Source organism: Poecilia reticulata, linkage group LG3, assembly GCF_000633615.1.
Source record: "Poecilia reticulata strain Guanapo linkage group LG3, Guppy_female_1.0+MT, whole genome shotgun sequence".
In the NCBI taxonomy this organism is placed as follows: Eukaryota; Metazoa; Chordata; class Actinopteri; order Cyprinodontiformes; family Poeciliidae; genus Poecilia; species Poecilia reticulata.
The window spans coordinates 16,958,743-16,965,042 of NC_024333.1; the positions used below are offsets into that span (position 1 = coordinate 16,958,743).

General features: G+C 37.0%; 1 protein-coding gene across 1 annotated transcript in view; it reads right to left on the minus strand.

The window, feature by feature from the left end:
* Positions 1–6,300, minus strand: part of alx4a (ALX homeobox 4a) — an 18,192-nt gene that overhangs the window by 6,518 nt on the left and 5,374 nt on the right. The window lies entirely within an intron of this gene.

Sequence of the window (6,300 nt, forward strand, 5' to 3'; positions counted from 1 at the left end):
TATATATATATATATATAGAGAGAGAGAGAGAGAGAGAGAGCAAGTGCCATCTTCAAACTATCTAAACATTCTTTTTGCAGTCATTTTTCAACACTTTTCTTGCCTTGGCTCACGTGCAAAAATCTGCTGAATATTTTGGTCGTAAATCCAACAAAATCTTCCAATGAAAAATCTCTGTGTGATATTTTTCTGATCTGGGGCCCATCATAAAGGATTTTCCTCCTGGGAATAGACATGGATCATCTCATTAGCTCTTTCTAATATCAAACAAAAGAAAACGAGGGGCCTTCTTTGACTAAACTTCCAGTAACGGGCCTCTGACAGAGCATTCAGAAATAATGATTTCTTTGTGGGATCAATATTTTAATTTATGAGGTCCGACAGGGCGGCATAAAGAAATTTCTCACTCTGTGCACTGAAATTTTGTTGTGAAATGTGTTGGCGCAGTGTTTAGCGTGCGCTTGTAAAAGTGTCTGCTTAACCCAGTAGACGACAGTTTGTTTTTTTCTATGATGTGTGAGTGAATGTTGCAGATTTCACTCCATGACTAAGACTTAACCACCAGCATTGTCCTCTACACTCATAAACACCTCTCCTTTTATTCTCTCCACTCAGTTGCCGTTTGTCGGTGAAAATGTCTCGGAGTGGCTAAAAAGTCCGTTTTTGCACCAGTATTATCACAAATAAATTGGGCGGTTTCTACAGATCCAAAAAAACAAAAACAAACAAACAAAAAAATCGTATTCTCCTTGTCGATTGCACTCACATTTGATTTCTTCATGGCTGCAGTTTAGCTGCAAAACCTCAGGCAGCTCTCTGATCATAAATTTCCAGTTTTGCCTCTGCCAGTATTCTGTTGTGAACTAGCAACTCCTTTGGAAACGTTGCCTGATCCAGCTCAAAGAAAAAAAAAGGACTGCTAATGCATCGCCTCGGTAAAACACATTCCCATCTAGGACATGGGAACAGGCTGCTCAGCGAGAGCTGTCTCACTCAGTTTCAGTAACACAACCTTTTATCAAATTATTTTTAGGACTGCTGACATCTAAAGCTTATCTGCTCATCCAACAACTTATCAAGGTAAAACTGGGAGATGTTTAGAAGTTCCTAAAGCACTTAAAATTTGCCAAACAACTTTATAATTTGAATTTTAATCTTCTTTAACTGACTTTATTGCTTACTTATTAAGCTGTAATTTAAATGTAAATCTTCTAGATGGTATGGATAATTTTGGGCTTATCTGTATGTATTGAACTTAGCATGTATGTTACACCACAGTTATTTTCTTTGAGGATGTGGAGTAGGCATTGTGAGTACTTCTAAGTTCAAATCATAAATTAGAAAACACAAAGTTCCTCAAAGTGCCATTCTGGGTTCCATCTTTTCTTTTCTTACCTGTTTTTCTATTACATCAGATGATTTAACAGTTCAGGGAAGCTTAAAGTCAACTCTTCACTGATGATCTCCATTATTACTGCTTATTTATCATCTCCTGAGGTATAGAAATAGTCCTCTCATTAACTCTCTGGCAAGTATTAGACATGGCTGAATCACTATAATATACAGCTAAATTCGGACTGATAAGAAAAATAGCTTAAGCTTTAATTATTGCACCAGACAGTTCCATATCTACCAATAAACAGCAATTGTTCTCGCAGAAGTGCACTCTCAGTAATAGGTCTAATTTTTGATTATGCTTTGTCCCTGTGCCGTAATATAAAACAATTAATAAGAAACACTTGTACAATAAGTGCCAGGAAATTACATTTGTTGCAAACTGGGACCATTCTTGTGGACGTTAGTGTCATGAAAGTCACCAAGAACACCAGAAAATCAGGGAATAACAGAGACACACAGTAAGAGTGATGCAAAGGTTGAGGGAGAGAGAGGCAGCACCCCGGGCATCATTCATTCAAGAACCAAAAGTGGGTCTGACACCAGGATCCAAAATCAACAAGATGTCTGATTTTGAGACGATATAGAAACTCTTACTAATTCAGGAGGTGTTGAAGAAAACTGACCAGGAGCTGTTTTATGTTTCTTATATTGCTTTCGTGGAAATACAAAAAAGCGGAACAGGAAGAAAGCTTTTTACTTTTTTTCTTTTAACCTCATGGAAGCTTCAAATACATTTTTTAGATAAAATATTTGTTGACATCATTATTTATTTGACCGCTTTTATGTACTAACATAACTAATTCTATAAGTTTACACAACTTTCATTATTATGCAGAAACATTTGGCCCTCTTGTGAATTTTCTCTAATAAACACATTAGAAAAAAAATGCAGGTTCTAATATAAAAAAAAAAACTCTCCAATGTTGGTTTAAACATTTGCTAATAAGAAGACTGCATGTTTTTGACTGACATCAACAAACCTTTGGTACAATTCTGACTCAACATCTGACATACATCATAGCATAATTGGTAGATTTTATTTGAAATGGTTGCTCTCCTGGTACAGATCAGGCTATGTGTCTATAGATGTTACTTCTAGTAGTGAGCAAAGTTGGGCCCGTACAAAGGCTTGACGTTAGTCTGCCTTTTCCATTCCAGAACCACTTCTGATATGTGTCTGGAATTATTGTTGCGTTGAGTTGACAAATTGCTGTTGCCACTATGTGGTTCAGGTGTGTCACTCCTAAATAACCAGTGTCCCTCCCCCTCAGCGACCACTTATGATTTATCTGGAGGCGCCCCTGCTCGCTCGCAGTGGTAGAGCTGTGCATGCGGTGTTTTACTTTATTTTTGTTTAGCTTTACAAAAAGCTTTATGAGATACAAAACTCTACAACATAGCTGGAGATAGACTCGCGGTGTACCTGATCACATCTTCTAATTGTGCTTCAAAGGGGGGCAAATGTCAAACTGCTGTTGCGTCATGTTTTCTTTGCTGGGACTCGTGGTCCCCATAAAGCACAAGCGCTCAGGCTGTTTGAAATCATGAGGCCTCTCTCTGATCAAAGGATTTTGCCCAAACAGCATCCCTAAGGTTTTTTGGCAAGACCGTGATATTGTAACAATCTCCTGCTTTTAATCCATTCAAATCTGTCACAGGTGAGATAAATATTAAAACCTCCTGCAAGGAAAGCCGTATATATGAACAGCATCGAGATGCAAACTCCAACAAAGACATAAGGACTGTATTTGGCGTTTCATCTCAACATATGTAAGACTTTTAAACGCAGCTCGCATTGAGGCAGAGACATCAGTAGAAGTAATTAGAATTTTGTTTCTGTCTGCTGAAAACGTTGACATAGTCTTCATGTAGAGAAATGACATAGTTTTTGCTATAGCTTTGCATGTCCACAGAGAAGATGCCGAACAATTAGGTGCTTAGAAAGTAGGGTATAAAAAGCAAAGAAAACCTCCATCTGACTTCACTGCAGTTGGTGTAAAAAAGTCTGATTCCAAAAGCAACATTTACATGTCTACCGATCTAATAATGACCTTACCTCAGTGTAATGTTGTGATGTTTGTGTGCATGTCAATGAACAAGTCCTTACGGGCTAGAAGGTCAAAACCGCCCGGACAGATATTACTGCTGCAACATCAAAGAGTAATTTTAACTGGCTGTAAAGCGACATGGCACCTTCCCTGGCTTTTTACTGACTGCCCTCTCTGGGGTCAGCTCACGGTGTTAAAAGAAAATACTATAAATTACACACCACATATTGATAGGGAGAGCGATAAACCACATGCTTACTAAACAGAAGACGAACTATCCAATGCATAATATCCATTTTATGGACTTTTAGATCCTCAAAGTCCCAGGATCTAATCTGAAAAAGCCACAATATTTTATCATCATTCATTTGTTTTATTATTATTATTATTATTATTATTATTATTATTATTATTATTATTATTATTATTATTATTATTATTATTATTAGTTGTAGTAGTAGTATTATTCAATATTAATACGATTTTTTACCACTAGAGGGGGACAAAAGCTGTTGGCAACCTCAACTTAACATCAACACACAGCGCCAGTAAAATTCTTATCATATTTAGAAAATGAGATAGCAACATAACATAAAACACAAGGAGAACATCATATTTCAGCTGAGATATTAGCATATTAAAAAAGGCTAGTGTTTATTGCCGATCCTCTTACCTCTCTGTTTGGTGAGCACTCGATATGTGTAAATAATTTTGACCTCTTCCAAATGACCTTAGGTATAATTAAAAAAATATTCACAAATCTAATTCTGTTTCTACAAGTTGTTTCTTTAAACGTTACAAAAAAACATAACCTTGATTTCAGAGATTATTTTAAAAATATAAATTCAAATGACATATGCCTTGCATCACGGCCGAAGATCTTTTATTTGACAATCTTCAAATATGGACAGATGACAACTAACATTCAAAGCAACATTTTCATGGAATATAATTTTGCTTCCTTTAATAAAAATGACATCCATCTTGTGCTGAAATGCATTGCGCGCTACGGCCTAAATTGAAATGAAAATAAAGCTTCTTCATCAAAGTACGAGAACAAACTGAATTTAAGAGCTACAGAAAACATTAAACCAATGCTTTTTGAACTGTCATGGATAATACAATATTATGTGAAATAAACATGCAGTCAATGAAAAAAATGTGATTAATTTAAATCTGCCTGACCACACACTCTTTCTCTCTCTCTCTTTTTCTCTCTCTCTCATAGTTTCCTTACCAGTATGATTTAAAATATTTGTTCCCATGCAGTCGTCCCAGCAGGAGAAAATTTTAAATATCTAAATTTTGCAGATTGAAGCTTAACTGTGTTTGTGTTTAATTGTTTATGTTTACAAAATCAAAAAGCATGTTTCTGAAAAAAAAAAAACAACAAAAAAACAAAGGAGATGATTCACTGCTTTTAACTAATGAGCGCATGAAGCCATAACAATTTTTATTTTTATTTTTTATTTTCTTTTTGCACTGTTTCAGGGAACAAACTAATTAAACTTCGACTGATCATCTTCCACAATGCATTCATTTCAAAGTCACGGCTTGAAACTGCAGTTCAATTTTTGTAAAAATCCACAAAAACAAACAGGAACTAATATTTATCCTCAAAGGCGATCTTGACGAAACCCGCTCACTAACACCAAGTGTCAAACATAAGGTGTCTAATTTCTCACGCGTTTCCTTAACACATAAAAAAATAGGAAAAAGAAAAACTACGAACATTACATTTTGTGAAGTGGTTTTATGTTCGTCGCTAACTGCTGCAGTTGAACAATGCCAAACATTCAAAACCTGTTATAAAGTTTTATATGATTTAGAGTTGGTGGAACCACAATGCCATGCAGAACAGCTACCCTCACAAACTTATGATTTTGACCTTGCTTCACTCTGAGCATTAAAACATTTAATTCGCTCCGTCTGCCTTACCCAGCCCTGCTTCTGTATGAGACTTCAGTTTACATGACACAGATTCGACAACACCAAAAGAACTCGTGGACTTCATGAGCATTTTTCTGTCCGGCTGCTCTCAGTCGGCCATGCAAACTGAGCCTAATGTAAATTATCCTGCCAAACTTTAGGCTAAATGGTAAAATGATCCCGAGTCCCTGTCACCTCCATTCACGTCAGGGACTTGCTGAAGCGTTCCCCCGGCCGTCCGAGCCGCTGGGCTGGTTCCCATTACACCCTGCTCCAACCAATCTGTACAGACGACTGTTACCAGGGGCTGAAGTGGTTGTGTTGGGGTCAAAAACTGGTACAAAGGGGAACTGAAAACCCCTGAAGAGTGACAAAATCTCAGGATGCTGAAATGATACCCAAAACGTTCTTTAAACGCTCAGAAGAACCAAAACATCCAGTCTGCAGGGTTATATCGGCCTAACAAAAGCAAAATGATAGCTGTTATTAGTTTAAATTGTGTCGCAAGTCAAATATGACAAGGGATCACGAGCATTAAGGAGTTGTAATAGGACCTGCTATGCTGTTAAACTGGAGGCCAATGCTGAATGCTGCAGCAAATTTTAACTTGACACCAAAGAGTTTCAACCTGAGTTTCAAATGATTCCTCTGCTGCAAGCTCAGAGGAGGACTCTCCCTCTTCTCCAAACATATGAGGGGCAGAGGAGCCAAGCTAAAGGTCAACACCCGCGGACACGGAGAGAAGACATGGGGACATCAAAAGAGGAAGTCTCTAGGGACACTGAGGTTATTGATGTTTTGATCAGTCTACAGTGCTCTAATCATAAATATAGATAGATAGATAGATAGATAGATAGATAGATAGATAGATAGATAGATAGATAGATAGATAGATAGATAGATAGATAGATAGATAGATAGATA